General features: G+C 49.1%; 1 protein-coding gene across 7 annotated transcripts in view; it reads left to right on the top strand.

The window, feature by feature from the left end:
* The window catches only part of LOC119955159 (neuronal PAS domain-containing protein 3), a 1,584,282-nt gene that overhangs the window by 424,337 nt on the left and 1,136,080 nt on the right, over window positions 1-23,865 (top strand). The gene's annotated exons all lie outside the window — the stretch shown is intronic.

The raw sequence follows: 23,865 nt of genomic DNA, 5'->3' as shown, positions 1-23,865 counted from the left end.
CTAATTGACATGAGATTGGCAAGATGAATACGTGGCTCGAACACTGATGTGGGAGAAGCGGGTTCCAATTTGTTCGGCACTGGTATCTTTGCTGGAGGATGTGTATCATTGGGATCACCTGCACATGAACCGTGCTGGGGCAGATGTTCTAGCGAGCTGAATAACTAGGGAAGTACAGAGTACAAAACTAAAGAGTGGGGGCAAGAGATCAGATTTGGGAGGACGTGGTCTACCAAAGAGTAGAGACCAGGCAAGAGAAATGGGTACAAAAATGATAGAACGACTGTGACAGGAAGGGGAGGAGGGTACAAATCTAAAATTAAATCAGCAGATAAGGCTATATGCTACAAATCCTAAGGCTGTGTATCTGAATGCAGGTAGCATTTGGAACAAAACAGATGAACTGGTGGAGCTTTTACAAATTAGTAAGTGTGATCTGATAGCCATTACACAGATATGGGCTGCAGGGTAAAACAGCGGTTAGCAATGCTGCCTCACAGCACCAGGGACCTGGTTCAATTCCGGTCTTGGGTGACTGTCTGTGTGGTGTTTGTATGTTCTCCCTGTGTCTGTGTGGGTTTCCCCCGGGTGCTCCGGTTTCCGCCCACAGTCCAAAGATGTTCAGGCTAGGTGGATTGGCCATGCTAAATTGTCCCTTAGTGTCCAGGGGTGTGTAAGTTTGGTTAAGGGGTTATAGAAGTAGAGTGGGAAAGTGGACTTGAGTGAAGTGCTTTTCAGAGGGTCGGTGCAGACTTGATGGGCCGAATGACCTTCTTCTGCACTGAAGGGATCCTACGATTCTATTATATGGCTTCATAGAACCAGAATATTTTATTTTCATAATATTTTATTGGAGGTATTTTCAAATATACACAGAACAGAAATGAGCAAACAACAATAGCCACAATTAACCATGCCCCAATTCCCCTGTACTACTTCTCCCACCCGGGTTCTCCCACCCGGGAACTGATCTCTCCATGCATTGTCTCGACTGAGTAATACTGTACTCCGTATTCTTCACCCAATGTCTATGTCTATACATTGTGTATTTATTGTTTGTTCTCTGATTTTCATGAATGGAAAGATCTGGACTGTACTCAGAACAATACTTTTCACTGTCCTAAGTACACATGACAATAAATCCAAATCCTTTTACACCCAGCCCATCCCAAACCCAAACAGCACAACCACCCCCAACAACTGACGTGCCACTGTCCTTTAAAGAAGTCAATCAACAGCCTCTACCTCCCCTCTTATGGCAAACATGATTCTTTCTAGGTGAAGGAACTCTGCCAAGTTGCTCACTTATGGCCCCGCTTTTGGCGGCTCCATGTCCAACCAGTACAGCGATCCGCCTCCGGTCTATCAGGGAGGCAAAGGCTACTCCATCAACCTCTCTCCCCACCTGCACTCACGGATCCTATGACACCCCTTGTATCGCCACCCATGGGCTCAGTGCCACCTCCACTCCCAATATTTTCAACCTTACGTTTGCAAACTCTTTCCACATCTCCTCCAACTTCAGACACACACACAGCATATGGACGTGGTTCGCCAGACTCTCTGCACACCACCCACATCTGTCCTCCACCCCTGTAAAGAAATCGACTCGCCCTCGACCCTGTCATATGATACCTTTGCACCATCTTAAACTGTATGAGACTCCGTCTTGCACATGACAAAGACAAGTTTATCCTTTGCGGGCCTCACTAAGCACACGGCTTGCATCGCTCCTCCCAACTCCTCCTCCCACTTATGCCAGACCTCCTCCACCAGGACACCCTCCCTCTCCATCAGCTCCCCATATATATCTGACACCTTGCCCTCGCATAATTCATCCTCGGACAGAAGCTTATCCTGTAGTGCTGGAGGCGGCAGCCGTGGGAACGAACACAACTCCTTCCTCAAGATGTCCGTCACCTGCAGGTAACTGAACCCGTTCACCTTTGGCAGCAAGTACACCTCCTCAAAGTCTTCCAATTCTGCAAACTTACCCCCACAAACAGGTCCCGAAAATACTGCATCACCAACTACCCCTGCAACCTCGCATCCAGCACCTTCGGAACAAACCTGCGATTGCCACAAATCGATGCCCGCAGGGAAATGCCTTCCATCCTACAGTGTTCCCGACATTCATTCCATACCCTCAACGCTGATACAACCTCCGGACTCATGGACTATCTGGCTACCGAGAACAGAAGAGATGTCAACAATAGCACCCTCAGACTGGTCCCTTTACACAAAGCCTCCTCAATCCATCCCCACACAAACCTCTCCTCCACTGCCCACCTCGTACCATAGCTGTGTTCGCCACCCAATTATATTTCTGCAGATTCATCAATGCCACACCCCCGCCTGCCCTTCCCAGAAACACACTCCTGGACTGGGGAACCTTACCCGCCCACACAAGCCCCAGTATCTAAAAAGAAACTTTGCCATGAAAATCGGTAGAATCTTTATACACAAACGTAAATTTCAGGGGCACTGTCATCTTTACCGTCTGGGCCCTTCCAGCCAATGACAAAGGCAACACATCCCACCTCCTAACGTCCTCCCTCAGTGCAGTGACCATTACTAATGAGAAGGTTCTGGGGAAACTGAAAGGTCTGAAGGTGGCTAAATCACCTGGAATGGATGGATTACACCCCAGGGTTCTAAAAGAGATAGCTCAGGAGATTGTGATAAAACAGCATGTTCTGGAGCCAACCAGAGAGGAGTTTATACTAAACCTGGTATTGTGTAATAGGATAAGATTCATTGATAACCTCGTAATGAAGGCACCCCTAAATAGTAGCGATCATAATAGTGATTGAAATATGATTGAAATATTATTCAATTGGAGGGAGAGAAGAGTGCAACCAAGACTAGTAAAAAGTTATAGTCAGTAAGGGTGCTATTCAGCAACCCCGTTGCGCCTGGCGCGGATCTGGGTGAATCGTGACAGAGGACCAAATCAGGCTCTGCGCTGGGCCGATTGCGAGTCACCTGACTCGATCCTCCCGGTGCCATCTGGATCTCTCCCTCGATGGACAAGGTCCAGATCTGCGTATTTAAATGAGCTGAGATTAACCCAGCCACTAGTCAACACAAATGTAGACCTCAGGGGACCTTACAGGCAATTAGAAACCTCCAGATGGTCAAGGACAGGGGAGGGTAGTATGCAGGTACTCCACCCTGGCATTACCACCTGGGCACCCTGGAATGTCACGATGCCCAAATGGCATTGCCAGGGATAGGGCTCGGTGGGGGTGGGGGGGGCCTTGTCAATTGGATGGGGGGGGGGTTGAAGAGACCCTGTGGGCCTCAACAAGTTTGGGGTGAATGGGGGTCAATAAAGGGAGGGAGGAGGGCAGCACGATGGCACAGTGGTTAGCATTGCTGCCTACGGCACTGAGGACCTGGGTCACCGTCCATGTGGAGTTTGCACGTTCTCCCCGTGTCTGCATTGGTTTCACCCCCACAACCCAAAAGATGTGCAGGCTAGGCAAATTGGCACGCTAAATTGCCCCTTATTTGGAAAAAATAATTGGGTACTCTAAATTTATTTAAAAATAAATAAAGGGAGGGAGGGGCCAGAAAGGGTGGGCCCAGAACGGGTGGGTGGAAGATCGGGACTGCTGATCAAAATGGTGATCAGCTCGCCAGCAGGAATTCCCTCTAAGTGTGGATTGGTGGGGAGAATCTCCCTGAAGTCAAAATAAAGGCAAAGTGTCGTTGAGCAACTGGGCGTTTCTCGGCGCTGCAGCTGCTGACAAACAAGCCCAAAGAATATTTGTGCAGACGAGTGGCAGGTCAGAAAATTGGTATGAATATAAAAACATCAAAGAATGACAAAACAAAAGGTGAGGGACAATAGAGTATAAGAAAAAGCTAGGCAAAAGTTTTGATAGATTTTTCAATAAGAAAAGAGTTGACAAAGTGAACATTGATCCTGTAGAAAATGCATCGGGGGAATTGGAAATTAAAGGTAGGGCTATGGTAGATGAATTAAACAGGTATTTTGTATCTGTTTAGCACAGGGCTAAATCGCTGGCTTTGAAGGCAGACCAGCAGCATGGTTCAATTCCCATACCAGCCTCCCCGGACAGGCGCTGGAATGTGGCGACTAGGGGCTTTTCACAGTAACTTCATTTGAAGCCTACTTGTGACAGTAAGCAATTTTCATTTTTTCACAAGTAACATCTCAGAAATTGCTGTAAATCAGGAAATGGAAGGTAGGGAAAGTTACAATCACAGAGCAAGTGATATTGAGCTAATTGTTCGGTCTGCAGGTCAAGCCGTTTATTTCTGGCTTTATTTGGGTGGTAAGGCCCCAAGGATTCGGAGCGGGGTGCTCCAGAGGGAGAGGCTGAGTCTAGCATTGCCAAATTTGATGGACTATTATTGGGTGGCCAATGCAGAGAAGGTGTTGGGGTGGTGCGGGGTCCTGAGGGCTCTCTGAGTTTGAATGGAGTCAGGGACTTGTAGTGGGACAAGTTTGGAGACACTGATAAAAGCGCCACTTTTGTTTGCGCTGACAGGTACTCAACGAACTCAGTGGTGGTGGCCATGCAAAAAATATGGAGATGCAGCGTTGCCGATGGCTCTGAGTAGGTATTCAGGGAACCCGATGGTGCAATCCACGGTGAAGATATAGAATCAGTTGCGGGGGCATTTTAGGGTGGAAGGGATGCTGGTGCTAACGCCACTGTGCAAGAATCATGGGTTTGAACCGGGGGTGGATAATGTATACAGGAGGTGGAGGGAAGTGCGGCTAGTCAAGGTGAGGGATTTGTATTTGGAGGAAGGGTTCGCCAGTCTGGAGGAACTAAGGGTAGAGCTGCCGAGGGGGAGTGAGTTCAGGTATCTGCAGGTTAGGGACTTTGCATGAAATGTCTGGAGGGGCTTCCCTCCAGGTTGCTGGCACACACCCTGCTGGAGCGACTGCTGCTTCCGGATGTGGAAGGGAGGGAAGAATTGGGGATATATACAAGTGGCTGAGGGAGGAGGGCGGGTGGTGAAGATCAAGGAGAAATTGGAAGCGGAGTTGGGAGGAGAGATCAATTGGGGAGTATGGAGTGAGGCAATGCGTAGGGTAAACGGGACCTCCTCTCATGCAAGGATGAGCCTGATACAGTTTAAGGTGGTGCACAGGGTGCACATGACTCGGGCGAGAATGAGTGGCTTCTTTCAGGGGGTAGCAGATGAATGTGAGAGGCAGGGGCCAGCGAATTACGCGCACATGTTTTGGGGTTGCGAAAAATTTGGAAGATTCTTGGCGGGAGTGTTCACGGTCTTAGCCAGGGTAGTGGAGAGGAGGTGGACCCTAACTCTTTGGTGGTGATATTTGGGGTTTCAGAGAAGCCGGAGCTCATGGAGAGGAGGAAGGCCGAGGTTGTGGCTTTCGCCTCTCTGATTGCACAGCAGCGGATTTTGCTGGAGTAGCGATCGGCATCGCCACCTGGGGTTAGTGGCTTAGTTGGGTGGCCTGTACAACTTCCTGCGGTTAGGGAAGATAAAGTATGAGTTAAGGGGCTCAGCAGGGGGGTTTGAGAAAAAGTGGGGGATGTTTGTGACAGTGTTTGAGGAGGTGTTCGTCGCGGGGGAGGTGAAAATGGGGAAAATTCTGTACCGATTGTATAGTTGCTTGTTGGGAAGTATGTCTTCTGGGTTGTTTATTTTCTGTAACCTTTTGATACATGTTTGTAATAAAATACATTAAAAAAATATATGGAGACAACTCCGCCAGCATTTTAGGATGGGGGCAGCTTTGAGGCTGGCAAGTTTGAACTGGCAAGGTTAGATGCCACATTTAGTGCATGGACAGAGAGGGGGCTGGAGAGAGGTAGGGATTTATTTTTGGAGGGGCGATTGGAGGAGCCGAAGGAGAAATTTGGGCTGTTAGGCTCGGACATGTTTAAGTACCTCCAGCTGCGGAGCTTTCTTAGGAGGTTTTTTCAGATTTCCCGGTGGTGCGCCATCATCCTTACTGGAGCGGATTCTCTTCTGTTCGGAGTCGGAGGAGGGCAGTACATCCAGCATGTATGAACGAGCAGCAGGGGAAGAGTCGAGTTCGGTGGAAGGGGTGAAAGCTAAATGGGTGGAGGAGCTGGGGCCAATACTGGCATGTGGAGTGAGGAGCTGAAGAAAGTGAATGCCATGTTGTTGTGCGCAAGACTGAGCCTTATCCACCTAAAGGCCATATAGGATGAATCAGTTTTTTGTGGAGGTGGAAGATAGGTGTGAGCGATACTTGGGGTGGCCTGCACACCACACGCACGTGGCATCATCCTGTTCTAAGCTGGTGGGTTTCTGGAGGTCCATTTTAAGCATCATATTGAGCTGGAACCCTGCCCTCTGTTGGCTATTTTGGGGGTTTTGGATGTGCCATAGCTGCAGACGGGTTCGGGGTCAGATGCCTTAGCCTTCGCCTTGTTGGTGGTGCAGAGGAACATTCAGATGGGTTGGAGGTTAGCAACACCGTTGAATGCCTTGGCAAGGCTAGGGGATTTGATGGCGTTTTTGGCATCTCGAGAAGCTCAAATATAATGTTGGGTGGGGGAGGGGGATTGCTTGAAGGGTTCAATCGGAGATGGTGGTCATTTATGTTGTATATTTCTGAGAATTTGTCATTGTTAGCTGTTTGAGGTGGGGTGGGGGATGGGTGAGTGAGATGGGGGGTTTCTTTTCTTTTTGGTTGTTGTTTCACAGATTGGAGGTTGTGGTGGGGATTTGTTTGGGGTTTGTGTTTGGTTAAGGGGTTTTTTTAAGTACTGTAATTTTGTATAAAATGTTAAAAATTTAATAAAACATTTCCCCAAAAATTGTTGGATCTGCAGGCTAAAGAAATCCCGTGGTTCAGATGGACTTGACACTAAGGTGTTGAAAGAAGTGGTTGATGAGATCGTTGATGCTTTGGTTTTAATTTTCCACAATTCCCTAGATTTGGGGAAGGTTCCATTAGATTAGAAGATAGCAAATTAATTAAAAAAGGGAGGGAGACAGAAAGCAGAAATCTGTAAGCCAGTCAATCTAACATCTGTCATAGAGAACATGTTAGAAGCCATTATTAAAATGGATGTATGAATAAACAGTATTTCTAATTTAATTTGGAAAGAGTTTGTTGTGAGTTTAAAATTGACTCCAAAAAGTGAAGAAGTTTGGTGGAACATGCCACAGCCTATTAAAAAGATGAAAACACCTCTGCTTATGGACAGATGGCAAGAAATAAAAAGGAGTTCAGATTTAATCTTTCCCCTATCGGTAACAGAAAGGAATGGAAAACTGGAGATGGGGAAGTAGTGTACAAGAATAGAGGAGTTGAGAGTGATGTTTTGAGAGATGGGGGGGGGGGGGGGGGGGGGGGGGGGGGTTACCTATCATAAGGGAACCATTTATCATTTCACTGTGCATTGAATCAGGATGTGAATTTTGTTGTTTAGTGGGAATGGTCTTAAGGTGCCAGATTTTTTATCTTGAGGATGATAGGAGCTAGGAGAGGGCATGGCAGACATAAGAATGAAGTGAAAGAGACACAAGGTTTCAAGGCTAGGACTAGACTCTCCTCTCAAATGATTACATTTAATCCTGTACTAAGCTGACAGAATTCTTCTTCAAAAACATCAATTGTTGGGACAATACTCTTAAAACAGAATTTATGAAAAATGGAATTATGTTACCAAGGAGATGGCATTTATAATAATGAACAGTAGATCCCAGAAAATGGACTATTTTACTGCAGCTCAGGGCAGAGCCACAAAGCAATTGATTGGTCTTGGCATTTAGTCTTTCTCAGCTATGTCATCCATTGCTTCAGGAGAGAGAACACTAATCTAAAGTGACATATGTATTCTGGCAAGCTATTCTTCCCTTGATGAAAGCAATTACGCTATTCTTAAACGATAATTTGGAGGAGTTTCAGCCACTTTAATTGATAATTTTTTGTTCTCTGAAGTTCAATTTTAGAATGATTGGCTGAACTGGTAAATAGAGATTTTGAGGGTCAAATCCAGAAGTTGTTTCACCCTTACAGTGTTGTAACTTATTGCTTGCACAATAGGATACCCTTCTTAGTTTTCAGTCACTGGAATGGTCTCTTAGAGATGAACAGCATCAAAGTAATTACCGTAAAATCTTTATTACCCGGCACGCTTGAGGAATGGGCAGTGGCAACTAATCAAAAATGCCGGTTAATGGAGACTTCCATTTGACAGTGGATTACAGCACAGTATTTGTAACATGAACTAATATGGTAGTATTCAAGAAGTAAAGAATAATAGTCCTTTTACTTCAAATCATCAGTGGTACATTGAAATATCATTTAAAGTATAAAAAAAAATACAGCATACAGGTACGGGTTCCAGATTAACTCCATAGAACGTAGAACAGTACAGCACAGAACAGGCCCTTCGGCCCTCGATGTTGTGCCGAGCAATGATCACCCTACTCAAACCCACGTATCCACCCTATACCCGTAACCCAACAACCCCCCCCCTTAACCTTACTTTTAAGGACACTACGGGCAATTTAGCATGGCCAATCCACCTAACCCGCACATCTTTGGACTGTGGGAGGAAACCGGAGCGCCCGGAGGAAACCCACGCACACACGGGGAGGACGTGCAGACTCCGCACAGACAGTGACCCAGCCGGTAACCGAACCTGGGACCCTGGAGCTGTGAAGCATTTATGCTAACCACCATGCTACCGTGCTGCCCATAATTGCTTCCGGTTGGCAAAGTGATACATTATTAGGAGAACATCAGAAATTCCGGTTAGTAGAGAACTCGGTTGGTAGAGTGTCTGATCACACACAGTTTTAGTGTTCATGTGCAACTAATTAAAGTGTCAAAATGTTTAATTCCCAAGTGTACAATGAAGGTCAAAAATTGCAGGCACATGGTAGTGCAGTGATTGGCACTGTTGCTTCACAGTTCCAGGGTCCCAGGTTCGATTCCTTGCTTGGATCACTGTCTGTGTGGAGTCTGCACGTTCTCTACATGTCTGCAGGGGTTTTTTCCGGGTGCTCCAGTTTCCTCCCACAGTCCAAAGATGTGCAGGTTAGGTGGATTGGCCATGATAAATTGCCCTTAGTGTCCAAAAAGGTTAGGTGGGGTGACTAGGTTACAGGGATGAGGTGGAGATGTGGGCTTAGTAGGGTGCTCTTTCCAAGGGCGGTGCAGACCTGATGGGCCGAATGGCCCCCTTCTGCACTGTAAATTCTATGATCCTATGATTGTATTTCAGTTTTAAAAAAAATAATTTTTATTCAAGTTTTCTAATAATAACAAATTTTCCCCGCAAATTAAAACATACATATCGTTCTTCCACACCGAATCTAGAGCAGAACTCCCCCCCCCAAAATAAATAGTAACAAATAGCAAATGGTTATACAAAAAAGAACAGAAAAAGAAAAGAACAGAACGAACCCACCGCTGCAAAATCGAACCTCCCGACCATCCCCAAACCCCCCCCCCCCCACCCCCCAGGTTGCTGCAGAGACTGATCTCTCTCTACCCCTTCGCCAGGAAATCGAGAAAGGGCTGCCACTACCGAAAGAACCCCCGTACCGACCCCCTCAGGGCACATTTCATCCTCACCAACTTAATGAACCCGGCCATGTCGTTGACCCAGGTCTCCGGACTAGGGGGCCGCGCATCTCTCCACTGCAACAGAATCCTACGCCGGGCTACTAGAGACGCAAAGGCCAGAATGCCGGCCTCTCTCGCCTCCTGCACTCCCGGCTCCGAAGCTACCCCAAAGATCACGAGCCCCCAGCCCGGCTTGACCCTAGACCCAACCACTTCCGACAAAATCCCCGCCACCTCCTTCCAAAACCCCTCCAGGGCCGGACATGCCCAAAACATGTTAGGGCAGCACGGTAGCATGGTGGTTAGCATAAATGCTTCACAGCTCCAGGGTCCCAGGTTCAGTTCCCGGCTGGGTCACTGTCTGTGCGGAGTCTGCACGTCCTCCCCGTGTGTACGTGGGTTTCTTCCGGGTGCTCCGGTTTCCTCCCACAGTCCAAAGATGTGCGGGTTAGGTGGATTGGCCATGATAAATTGCCCTTAGTGTCCTAAAAAATAAGGTTAAGGGTGGGGGGGGTTACTGGTATAGGGTGGATACGTTGGCTTTGGTAGGGTGATCATTGCTCGGCACAACATCGAGGGCCGAAGGGCCTGTTCTGTGCTGTACTGTTCTATATAAATGTGGGTGTGGTTTGCTGGACCTCCCAAGCACCTTCCACACGTGTCCTCCCCTCCGAAAAACCTGCTCATCCTAGCCCCCGTCATATGAGCCCTATGCAGCACCTTCAGCTGGATTAGGTTGAGCCACGCGCAAGAGGAGGAAGAATTCATCCTTTCCAGGGCGTCCGACCACATCCCATCCTCAATCTCTTCCCCTAGCTCTTCCTCCCATTTCACTTTGAGCTCAGCTACTGAGGCCTCCTCTTCCTCCTGCATCAGCTGGTAGATAGCCGAGATCTTCCCTTCCCCAACCCACGTCCCCGAAAGCACCCTATCCTGCACCCCCCTCGGCGGCAGCTGCGGGAACTCCGCCACCTGCCTCTTAACAAAGTCCCTGACCTGCAAGTCCTAAAGGCTTTCCCAGGGGGGGAGGTTCCACTTCCCCACCAGCTCCTCCAGAGTCGCGAACTTTCCGTCCAGGAAGTGGTCCCCAAACTGTCTGATGCCCGCCCTGTGCCAACTCCCAAATCCCCCATCCAGTCTCCCTGGCGCAAAACGATGATTGCCCCGTATCGGGCCCCAAACCGAGGCCTTCACTTCCCCCTTATGCTGCCTCCACTGTCCCCAAATTTTAAGGGTCACAACCACCACCGGACTCGAAGAGTACTTTGCCGGGGGGAGCAGGAGTGGGGCCGTCACCAAAGCCTCCAGACTCGTGCCTGCACAGGACGCCGCCTCCACTCTTTTCCATGCGTCACCCTCCCCTTCCGTCACCCACCTACGAATCATCGCCACGTTCGCTGCCCAATAATATCCACATAGGTTGGGCAGCGCCAGGCCCCCGACCTCCCTTCTTCGCTCCAAAAATACCCTCCTTACTTTCGGGGCCTTCCCCGACCACACAAACCCCAAAATCGACTTGTTGACCCTTCTGAAGAAAGCCTTCGGGATCAGCATGGGGAGGCACTGGAAAAGGAACAAAAACCTCGGGAGCACCGTCATTTTAACCGACTGGACCCTGCCCGCCAGCGAGAGCGGCAGCGCATCCCACCTCCTGAACTCCTCTTCCATCTGCCCCACCAGCCTCGAAAAATTGAGCCTATGCATAGCTCCCCAGGTCCTAGCCACATGGACCCCCAGATACCTGAAACTCTTCTCAGCCCTCTTCAATGGGAGTTCCCCTATCTCTCTCTCCCGACCCCCCGGGTGCAGGACAAACAACTCACTCTTCCCCACATTGAGCTTATATCCCGAAAAGTCCCCAAACTCCTCGAGTATCTTCAGCACCTCTGGCAGCCCCTCAACCGGGTCCGCGACATACAGCAGCAGATCATCCGCATATAGTGACAGCCGGTGTTCCTCTCTCCCCCCCCCCCCCCCAACCCTGCACAATCCCCCTCCAACTCTTCGAGTCCCTCAGTGCCATAGCCAGGGGTTCAATTGCTAACGTGAAAAGCAGGGGAGACAGGGGGCACCCCTGCCTTGTCCCTCTGGAGAGCCGAAAGTCCTCCGACCGCCTCCCGTTCGTCACTACACTCGCCACCGAGGAGCTGTACAGCAACCTCACCCAGCTGATGAACCCTTCGCCAAATCCAAACCTCCGCAACACCTCCCACAGGTAGCTCCACTCCACCCTATCAAAAGCTTTCTCCGCATCCATAGACGCCACTATTTCTGACTCCCCAGCCACCGGTGCCATCATCATGACATTCAGGAGCCTCCGCACGTTGGCGTTCAATTGTCTCCCCTTTACAAACCCCGTTTGATCTTCATGAATCACCATCGGGGCCACATCCTCCACCCTCCTGGACAGCACCTTTGCCAACAACTTGACATCTACGTTGAGGAGCGAAATCGGCCGATAGGAACCGTACTGAAGGGGGTCCTTGTCCCGCTTCAGGAGCAAAGGAATAATCACTCTGGACAGAGCCCCCCCCCCTCCTTAGCCTCATTCAGGGTTCTCACCAGCAGCGGGCCCAGCAGATCTATAAATTTCTTGTAAAATTCCACCAGGAACTCATCCGGCCCCGGCGCTTTCCCTGTCTGCATGCTGCCCAATGCCGCAACCAGCTCCTCCAGCTCAATTGGGGCCCCCAAACCCTCCACCCGCTCGTCCCCTACTCTTGGGAACTCCAGCTTATCCAAAAAGCGATCCATCCCGCCTGCTTCCCCGGGAGGAACTGCCCGGTACAGCTCCTCGTAGAAGATCTGAACACCCCGTTGATGTCTTTTCCACCCCGCACTAGGTTCCCATCTACATCCGTGGCTCCCCCAATTTCCCTAGCCGCCTCCCGCTTCCGGAGCTGGTGGGCCAACATCCGACTCGCCTTCTCCCCGTGTTCGTACACCGCCCCCTGTGCCCTCCTCCACTGCGCCTCCGCCTTCCAGGTGGTCAAAACATCAAATTCCACCTGGAAACTGCACCGCTTCCCCAAAAGCCCCTCCTCCGGGTTGTCTGCACAACTCCTATCCACCCTGACCATCTCTGCCACCAGTCTCTCCCTCTCGACCCTCTCCCTCCTCTCCCTGTGCGCCCGAACGGATATCAACTCCCCTCTGACTACTGCCTTTAGTGCTTCCCAAACCATCCCAACCTGTACCTCCCCGTTATCATTAGTTTCCAAATACCTCTCTAAACCCCTACGGATCCGTTCACACACTTCCTCTTCTGCCATCAGCCCCACATCCAACCTCCACATCGGTCGCTGATCCTTCCCCTCACCCAGCTCCAAGCCTACCGAATGTGGGACATGATCAGAGATGGCTATCGCCGAATACTCCGCCCCCACCACTCTCAGGATCAACGCCCTGCTAAGCACGAAGAAGTCAATCCGGGAGTACGCCTTATGAACATGGGAGAAAAAGGAAAACTCCCCACCCCCCGGTTCCAAAAATCTCCAAGGGTCCACCCCCCCCCCCCCCCCCCCCCCCCCAAAAATCTGGTCCATAAACCCCCTCAGCACCGAGGCCGCTGCGGCCTCCTGCCCGTCCTGGACTTCGAGCGATCCAGAACCGGATCCAGCACCGTGTTAAGGTCCCCACCCATAATCAATCCTCCTGCCTCCAGGTCCGGGATCAGGCCCAACATATGCCGCATGAAGCCTGCATCGCCCCAGTTGGGGCGTACACATTGACCAAGACCAAGACCTGAAGTCTCCCACTCACCATCACATATCGCCCTGCAGAGTCTGCCACCACTTTGGATGCGATGAACGATAGGCTCTTGCCCACCAAGATTGCCACCCCACGGTTCTTTGCATCAAGCCCCGAGTGGAACACCTGTCCCACCCAACTTTTTCGTAACCTCACCTGATCCGTAACCCTGAGGTGCGTCTCCTGGAGCATAGCCACATCCGCTCCCAGCCCCCTCAAGTGAGCCAACATCCGAGACCACTTCACTGGACCATTCAGCCCCCTCACATTCCATGTAACCAACCGAACCCGGGGGGCCGTCCCCTTCCCTCTGCGCCTGTCAGCCATACCCCTTCCTCAACCCACCACGTTCCCAGGGAAACCCCCAGACCTGCTTCCCACGGTGGCAGACCCCCCACCCAATCCCCCCCCTCGCCATCCCTTCCCTCACAGTCCCTGCAGCAGCAACCTGGCACCCTCCCCCCCCACCCCCCCGCCTCCTCCCCCCAAGCCCCTCCCCCCCCCAAGCTAGGGCCTCTCCTAGCTGCATTGCCCCCAACATTATACTTCCGTGAGTCAGCTGACTTCTACTGACCCCGGCCTCTCCCGCCGTAACCATAACCCTCCCCCCCGGTGAAACACCGCCACCAATCCCTCCCTAACAGTGCCGGCCCCGCCCCCAATTCCTCCTGCGCGGGAAGAAAGCCCGCTTCCAACCCGAGCCCGCCCCTCGGCCCGACACGCGGGAAAGAGGCGTGCACATGACCCATCGGGGTCCCAGCCTACTCCCCAACCCACCAGTGGAAAAAACAAAGAAAGAAAATAAATAACCAACAGCCCCAAAACCAGAAAAAAACAAACAAAAACCCCGAAAGAACACAGATGACAATAGCCAAAATAGCAAAAACAGCAAAAACAAACATGAAACTACCATTAGTAAACACAGCCAAAATCGGCAAAAGGATACCCAGGAAGGCAAAGCCTTCAAGCAAAGTACATTTCTCTTCGGCCCCCCCAATCCTCAGTTTGAGTCCAAGTTCTCTGTCTGGACAAAAGTCCAGGCCTCCTCCGGAGAGTCAAAATAGAGCTGGCGGTCCTTGTGCGTGACCCAGATGCGAGCCGGCTGTAGAAGGCCAAACTTTACCCCCTTCCTATGAAACACTCCCTTCACTTGGTTGAAGCCAGCTCTTCTCTTCGCCACCTCCGCGCTCCACTCCTGAAAGATCCGAACGTCCGTGTTCTCCCACCTGCTGCTCCTCTCCTTCGCCACCTCAACACGCACTCCCGGTCAACCATGCGGAGAAAACGGACCAGCACCACCCTGGGCGGCTCGTTCGGTTTAGGTTTCCGCTGTGACACTCGGTAGGTGCCCTCCAGCTCCAGGGGCCCGTTAAATGACCCCGCACTCATCAACATGTGTAGCATGAGGACCACGTAGGCTGCCAGATCCGAGCCCTCTAGCCCCTCTGCAAGGCCCAGAATCCGCAGATTCTTCCGGCGGGAGCGGTTCTCCATCTCCTCCATCCTATCTTGCCATTTCTTTTTTTTAATAAATTTAGATTACCCAATTATTTTTTCCAATTAAGGGGCAATTTAGCGTGGCCAATCCACCTACTCTGCACATTTTATGTTGTGGGGGCGAAACCCACGCAGACACGGGGAGAACGTGCAAACTCCACACGGACAGTGACCCAGAGCCGGGATCGAACCTGGGACCTCAGCGCCGGGAGGCAGCTGTGCTAACCACTAGGCCACCGTGCTGCCCTTCTTGCCATTTCTTATGCAGTCCCTCGTGTGTCTCCACTTTCACTGCCAGGCCCAGAAGCTCATCCTCATTCTCTGAGACCTTGTGCTGCAGCTCCCGAATCTCCACGGCCTGGGCCTTCTGAGTCGCTGCCAGCTTGTCCACCAAGGCCTTAAATGGCTCCAAAATCTCAGCTTTGAGCTGTCTGAAGGAGCGCTGAAGCAGCTCCTGCTGCTCCCGCGCCCACTGCTGCCACGCTGCTTCCCCGCCCGCCGCCATTTTGTTTTTCCTGCCTCTCGCCTTTCTCTGTGGAATAATCGACCTTTGGACCGCTCCACTGCGAGTCCAGTCCATCCACCGGCTGCTGGGCACGCTGGCTGTGTCCCCCCCCCCCCCCCCCCCCCCCCCCCGGGGAAAGTTGAAAAAAACGGTGTTGTGGACTCTTAAAAGAGCCCAAAAGTCCTAAATTAGCGGGAGCTGCCGAACGTGCGGCTTAGCTCCATATTGCCGCCACCGGAAGTCCCATGATTGTATTCCATAACTTACGATTCTAACCTTTACAACCTGAGTTTATAAAAGAAATTACGTTTTGCTCTTTTAACTGATAACATACATTGCCGTAGATTTTTGTCACAATGGAGTACTTCTCAAGTGCTCAAATGTGCTCTATACAATGTGAAAAGTGTAACTATAGTAAACTCATTAGTGCTCCTGGCGAGATAATGCCCATCGCTCTCACACATTCCTCTTGTTAACTCGGAGGATGTGGAGGCAGGCTGCTCACTTCTCGATCTAAATGGCAAGAAGGAGTATGGTGACCTGCCTCATTATGCAGGCACCCATTGAGTACTTACTTCGGACTGGAGCCTCTGTATCCCGGCCTGGGCAGCTGTGGTCACTGGCACATTGGCATCAGATGAGGACCCTGGCGGAGTGGTTGGAGAGGTGGAGGAAAATAAGTGTGCTGAGTATGCAAAAATAGTGGAACGTTGTAGCGATTATAGTGGAACTGCCCAAAAATAATAAGTCCCATCCCCAAACACAGCACTTCACATTTTTGCGGGAATGGGCATGTTTCACGCATGCAGCTGGCCATTTAAATGATCAGATGTCTCCACTTTTGGCAGCCTAAGCATGTGGAATCCAAAATGTGCAAATTAGACCTGGTAAGAGCAGACTTTGTTGGATAGCCAGGGGGCTATGGAAAAGTAGGGTACCCTGTGGAATTTGCTTTGAAGAGGTACAAAACTAATTCCAGTAGTCTTATTTTAGTCCAAGGGAGTAGGAGGGTGGGTCTCCTAGTCTCACCTACTGACTTGTGCACCCATCTGCCAGAAAGAACTATGTGCTAGAGAAGAGCACATAGCCCTTCAGGCGAAGAAACATAGAAGTTGAGCACGGCACCCTGGCACAGAGAGACCCTAGACACAGTCACTGAGCTGCTGGAGGTCAGAGGCAGGTCTATCCCTCGCATCCTTTTAAACAAAAGTACAATATTAGCTGTCCTCTAATCTTCCAGCACCACACCTGTATCCAATGAGGATTGGAAAACGAAGGTTAGACCGTCCGCTATTTCCTCCCTGACTTCTTTTAAAAGCCTGGGGTACATTTTATCCGGCCCTGGTATTTTCCACACTTACAAAGATGCTAACCCCCTTAATTCTTTCTCCCTCCCAATGTTTCTAACATCCAATACTTCACACACCTCTTCCTTAACTACAATGTCTGTATTTCCCCCTTCTTATGAAGACAGACACAATGGGCGGATTCTCCGATCCTGCGCCTTGTCGGAGAATCGGTGGGTGGGTGTGTGAATCCCGCCACGACGCTGGGCCACCGATTCTCCGCGCTCGACAGGCCGAGTGCCGGCCGAATCTCGCCGGCGTCCTTCGTGTGTGGTCCTATCCGGCGGGGCCTGGGCATTCTGGCTGCGGGGGCTGTCCTGGAGGGGGGGCATCCGACTCCGGGGGGGAGCCTCCACGGTGGCCAGGCCCGCAATCGGGGGCTACCGATTGGCGGGCGGGCTAATTCCGCATGGGGGGGGGGTCTATGCTCCTCCACGCCAGGCCCCTGTAGGTCTCCGCCATGTTGCGTGGAGTGCAGAGACGCAAACCCACTTGCATGCACGGACCAGCGTGAAGCGCTCCACTACCGTGCTGCCCCCTGTAGGTTGGGGGATTACTGCTCCTAGTGGCCAGATGACACTGTCGCAAAACGCTCCAGTGTTTACGATGGCGTCAACACTCTGCTGCTAAAACGGAGAATCCCGCCCAATGTTTAAGAACAATACCAAAACCCTCTGCCTCTATACATAGGTTACCTTTTGTTCTTTTATGGATCCTATTCTTTCCTTAATTACCCTCTTACTCTTAATTTATTGACAAAATGGGGCAGCATGAGGTGCAGTGGTTAGCACTGGGACTGCGGCGCTGAGGACCCTGGTTCGAATCCCGGTCTTGGTCACTTTCCATGTGGAGTTTGCACATTCTCCCCATGTCTGCGTGGGTTTCACCCCCACAACCCAAAGATGTGCTGGTGGATTGGCCACACTAAATTGCCCCTTAATTGGCAAAGAAAAATAATTGCCTACTCTAAATTTATATGAAAAAAATTATTGACAAAACCTCTCGATTGACCTTTAAGTTGCTTGCCAATATTCTTTCATGCCTTGGCTTTCTTTAGTGGTCCTCTTTTGTGGCACCTTATTGAAAGCCTTCTGAGAATGCAAGTACACCACATCCACTGGTTCCCCCCTTATCTATTCTGCTAGTTATATCCTTTAAAACTCAAAACGTGTTTGCCAAATATCGACCCACAATGTCCAATCTCAGGAGGATCGGATCTGGGAGATAAGCTGGGGGACTTCCCAGCAATCATCACGCAAGGACTGCATGGCAGTTACCCTGCACTGGGAACCATGTGAAACTGATTTAAATTGGACACTTCGGATGATTATGAAAGTCGTACCAGAAATGTTAGATGAATGAAAACCACTTCCAACTCCTGGGTAACTATAATATTGATTCCCACTCCCCGACTCCTCATTCCCCCACACCCCCATAGGACCCCCTGACTCCACACCATCCCCCAACTACCCTCAACACCCTGTCGCACCTCACATCCCGAACTACCCTCCCGACTACCCTCCTGAACCCACGACTGCCCCCTCACCCTGACTGTTTACCTGATCCCCCGACTACCCCACAATTCCTCCCCGACGACTTCCCTACCACTCCGCACTATCCCAACCACCCTTCCAAAGTTACTATTACTCACACAGCCCCTCCTGACCACCTTCCGAGCTATACCCCCTGACTACCTTTCTGACCCCATGATTACCCACTCACTCACGCCTGAAACCCAACTATTTTCCATTCCCCCAGGCCTAGAATACTCCCCGGATGACAACCCAATCCCTCCACTAACCACCTGACCCCACCCCCCATCCCCGCACTGACCACCTGATGCCACCTGATTCATCTATCTCCCACTGACCACCTGACACCCCCCAACCCTTATCCTACCCACTTACCTTACACACCTAACTGATCCATGGCTTCTCAAGTGGCTGGGATCTTCAACTTGTATTTCTGCGAGGTTTTTTGTATCTTACTCCATAAAGAGAGACAAAGAATCTGTTTAGCTTCTCTTCCATTTCCTTATTGCCTATTAAAAATTCTCCTGTGTCTGCCTGTATTGGGCCTACATGTCTTGGCTAATCTTTTCCTTTTTACATATCCATTGAAACTTCAACAGCCCATTTTATGTTTTTCACTAGTTTACCATCACATTCTATTTTCCCTTTCTTTATCAGTTTTTTGGACCCTCTTTGCTGAATTTTAAAATGCTCCCAATCCTCAGTCTTACTATTTTTTGGCAACCTTATAAGTCTCCTCCTTTGATTTTTTATTATTTAATTTTTCCTGTTGGATTAGTTTTCATGTTGGATTTTTCTGTCTCAAAGAATGTAAATTTATTGTGAACAATGTCTTAAATCTTAAAATGCTTTAAGCCTTGCCTATCTGCCATCATACCGATTAATGTAGTTTCCCAATCTACTACCACCAACTGTCCCTCATACTTGCGTAGTTTCCTTCATTTAGATTTAAGACACTAATTTTGCATTGAACTGCACCATTTTCAAACTTAATGTAAAATTCCAACATATTATGATCACCTTTCCCTAAATGCTCCTTTACAATGAAATTATTTATTTATTAGCCCTTTCTCATGCGCAGCACTGGATCTAAAATAGCCCAAACTCCCACGTGCTACAGGATGCACATTCCATGCAACCGCGCTGCCCTGCCATGCTTAACACTTTTCAGACTTTTTCATAATAATAATCTTTATTAGTGGCACAAGTAACCTTAGAGTAACACTGTGATGAAGTTACTGTGAAACCCCCCTAGTCGCCACACTCCGGCACCTGTTTGGGTACACTGAGGGAGGATTCGGAATGTCCAATTCACCTAACAAGCACATATTTCAGGACTTGTGGGAGGAAATTGGAGCAGCCGGAGGAACCCAACCAGACACGGGGAGAACTTGAATGACCATTCAGAACCCAAACTGAGCGTCCATGAACAGGCTGAGTAAGTGCCGCTTGATAGCACTGTTGATGACTCCTTCCATCACTTTGGTGATGATGGAGAGTAGACTGATAATGTGGTAATTGGTTGGGTTGGATTTGTCCTGTTTCTTCTGTGCAGGACATACTTGGATAATTTTACATATTGCGTGTAGATGCCAGTGCTCATGAAATCATAGAATCCCTGCAGTGCAGAAGGAGGCCATTAGACACATTGGGTTTGCACTGACCCTCTGAAAGAGCACCCTTCCCCTGCCCTATCCCCGTAACCCCACCTAAGCTCCCTGTTGCAACTGTGCTGGAACAGCTTGGCCAGGGGTCTGGCAAGTTCTGGAGCACAAGTCTTCAGTACTATTGTCGGAATATTATCAGGATCTTCAGCCGTTTCTTGATATCACTTGGCGTGAATTGTATTGGCTGAAGACTGATATTTGTGATGCTGGGGACCTCCAGAGGAGATCGAGATGGATCATCCACTCGGCACTTCTCGCTGAAGATTGTTGCGAATGCCTCAGCCTTGTCTTTTGTACATATGTGCTGGGCTCCTCCATTATTGAGGATGGGGATATTTGTGGAGCCTCCTCCTCCAGTGAGTTGTTTAATTGTCCGCTGCCATTCACGGCTGGATGTGGCAGGACTGCAGAGCTTAGATCTGATGCGCTTGTTGTGGAATCGCTTAGCTCTGATTATTACTTGCTGCTTATGCTGTTTGATACACAAGTAGTCCTGTGTTGCAGCTTCAGGTTGTCACCTCATTTTTTGGTATGCCTAGTGTTGCTCCTGGCATGTTGTCCTGCAATCTTCATTGAGCCAGTGTCAGCGCCGGCCCTAGGGTTGCTGGCGCCCCGGGCAAGCTGAACTTCGGCGCCCTTTGGGGGGGGGGGGGGGGGGGGGAGGGGGGGCGGGGCCGAGGGGGGGGCGGACCCGGGGGGGGGGACCCGAGGGGAGGGCGGACCCGGGGGGGGACCCGAGGGGGGGGCGGGGCGGACGGACCCGAGGGGGGGGCGGGGCGGGCGGACCCGAGGGGGGGGCGGGGCGGGCGGACCCGAGGGGGGGGGCGGGGGGACGGACCCGAGGCGGGGGGGGGAGCGGACCGAGCGGGGGGGCGGACCGAGGGGACGGACCGGGGGGGGGGGGCGCCCTGGGGGAGTGCGGCCACACTGGGGGAGTGCGGCCACCGCGCATGCGCTGGTTGGCGCCGGCCCAACTGCGCATGCGCGGGACCCGAGTCTGGCGCCCCCTAGCACATGGCGCCCCGGGCCTGGCCAGTGTTGATCTCTGGTAATGGTAAAGTGTGGGATATGCCAGCTGCATATTTCAGTTGAATACAATTCTGCTGCTGCTGTTGGCGTATAGCGTCTCATGGATGCCCAGTCTTGAGTTGCTGGATCTGTTTGAAGTCTGTCCCATTTAGCACAGTGGTACTGCCAGACTCCAACTAACCTTGGACACTAAGCCTCAATTTAACATTGCTTCAGTCCAAAAGCCAATGACATCATATTAACCCTTTATAATGTAGGATGTTTTAATGTAACATGGTTTGTTTTCTGCTTGCCTTATATTCATTTGTATGTTTAATAAAACTGAATCATCTAAGCAGAAGGCTGTGCTTTCATTTAATAGATACTATGTTACAAATTGTAAGCTTGCCGTGTTTTGGGACTGTCAGATTGAGGTAAAATGTAATAATGAAGGAGATCTTGTGACCTGCTCTGAATCCTGCTTGACAAGAAGTCCGGGTGGCTTGGCTGCATTGGGGGCAGTAAGGCCCAGATTGATTTACTAAGAGGAAAGTGCAAGATGTTCACACTTGTAAATAATGACCAGAGCAGGTTTGGTGACAGTGAATAGACTGTTAGGGCCAGATTTTTGCTGCTGAGGTGGGTAGCTCAAGTTGAGAAATTTTCCAACTCAGCAGTCCCACCTAGGTTTAAACAGACCGTTAGACCTACTTTTTGCTACAGGCAGGCATGGTGGGGTATAATAGGCCTTGCCAACCCAGAACTTCGTACCAGTTGTTTTAGAAACTTTTAGGCTCTCTAACCTTTCCCTTTCAAACCCCACCATCACCCATGTCATCCTCTATGGCCCCTTCATGCCACCCCCCCCCCACCCCCAGTACCACCTCATAACTTTCATGGCCCCTCCAAGTCAACTAACAGATTGCTGAGAGAATGGAATTGAGGGCTATGAGAATAGCTATTGAACATTTCTTCCTGGATACAAGGCCCTTGAGCCTCACATTGTCATGGAGATAGATTTTCAGAGAGTGAGTCCATAACAACCCATTGTAGTTTTGGTCTGCAGGTTTTTCAAGACATCCCTGAACCTCAAAGACAGGTCAGTCTCCAAGAGTTAGAGAGGGAGCAGAGAGAGAGAGGCTGTCAGTCTTTGTTTCTAGCAACACAGAATGAAGAGATTGAAGAGATCAAGTTCTGTGAAAGTCAATTCTCAGATCAGAAGTTACCTGGCTGAAAGGGAAATAAGGAAACAAGCCAGCTTTGAACTGGTTCCTAGAGAATAAAATGCCTACTTAAAGGGTAGAATAAAATGTAACCAAGAAGGGGGATCTTCATTCATTTTAGAAGTTAAAAGGTGGATCTTTTCTGTAGTTTAGAGTTCAAGTTGCCTTCTATATGGTTTTTAGATGATGTTGATTTTAGTTTTTTTATTTACAGTAAAAATCTGAAAAAACTTGAAATCTTGCGTGACCCTTCCAGTCAGTCCCTGGTAATTTAAATATCTTTTTTAAAGTTATCAGTGTTTATGAGGACCAGAACAACTGAAGCACACTATAAACATCATTGTTGTGGCTTTACAAAATTATCTGCCATTCTACCTGGTGCTCATATCATTGACACAGATCAAGAACAATTTCACATCTGAGCAAAAAAGCAAATTCACTTCAATGAATGGATACTTTGTGAGATGTCTGATTCATTCTTCTCTTGTGCAAACTGTGTTCAAATTTCATAAGCATTGTATTTCAAATGTTTCCTACTTGGAAAATATTACAAGCTATTATGAGAATGACAACATGGACATGTTCAAGGCTCTTATTTATAAACATATAATCATTAGTATTCAGGCGTGTCCAGTAAAAGAATGATATGCATTTAAACTTGATTCACTTTGTTGGTTACACAGTAAAGGTTCAAGGATTTTATTTAAATGTTTTTACAGTATATCTATGCGAAACAATAATACTTAATTTCCCCTTCTTATTCCCCAACACTTGAAACAAATTTTAAAAAGATGGAATTATGAAGTGCAAACATGGCTACAGAGGAAAAATAGTCAGAAGGATTTGTCCTTTAGATTTGAGAATAAGATCTCTTTATGAAATGTCTGCCTTAGACAAAAACCTAGGTTTATAAATGCATCCAAACTGACTTTAGGATAACTTTAAAGGCTATTTGATGTTTCATTTTTGATTTTTGCAGTCAAGATGTGATCATTGAATCAACTCTTATTATAATTAAAGATTTTGACAAAGTTTCATTTGGGTATGATGCAATGTAGTCAATTTATAAACATTTTCTTTACAAATGTATAAATTATTTCACCACAGCTACAAAGAACCTCTCCACGCTGTGTGTTTACACTTGAGTGTCCATTTAAATTAAACCATTATTTCAAGGAATTCTCCTTTCAATATTCAATTTTCTCTAATTCCCCCATACCATTGTCTAGAGAATAGGTATGATCTTGAGCTGATCTTTCAAAAGCAAACTGAAAATATTATAACAAAACTGATTCAATTTATCTTGTCCTTCTATTTTTCTGTGGCAAAGTTCAAAGTTGGAAGCGAGAAGTAATAAGTGTGATTAGTAAATTGTTGGAACTGGTATTGTGAGCGCAAAACCACATCTAATTATGCTATATTATAGAAGCAGCTTTGCTATCCGTTAACATTTTGCAACTCATTTCATCTGAAAAGTATTTTCTTTTCTAGAAATTCTACTTGGTATAAACTAGATTCTGACAACAGTCCTCATTAAAAAAAATAGGTAATCAAAACACTACACACTGTTGTTCTTTGCATTTAGACCATAAACACACACTTTTAGCAATTATGAACTGTTACAGTGGTTAGCACTGCTGCCTTACTGCAGCAGGGCCCTTGGGTGACTGTGGAGTTTGCACATTCTCCCATTGTCTGCTTGAGTTTCCTCCAGCTGCTCCTGTTACCTCCCAGAGTTCAAAGATGTGCAGATTAGGTGGATTGGCCAT

Source organism: Scyliorhinus canicula, chromosome 2, assembly GCF_902713615.1.
Source record: "Scyliorhinus canicula chromosome 2, sScyCan1.1, whole genome shotgun sequence".
NCBI classification, from domain to species: Eukaryota; Metazoa; Chordata; class Chondrichthyes; order Carcharhiniformes; family Scyliorhinidae; genus Scyliorhinus; species Scyliorhinus canicula.
Note: the sequence above shows the minus strand (reverse complement) of the source record. Positions and strands in the feature narration are given on the sequence as shown.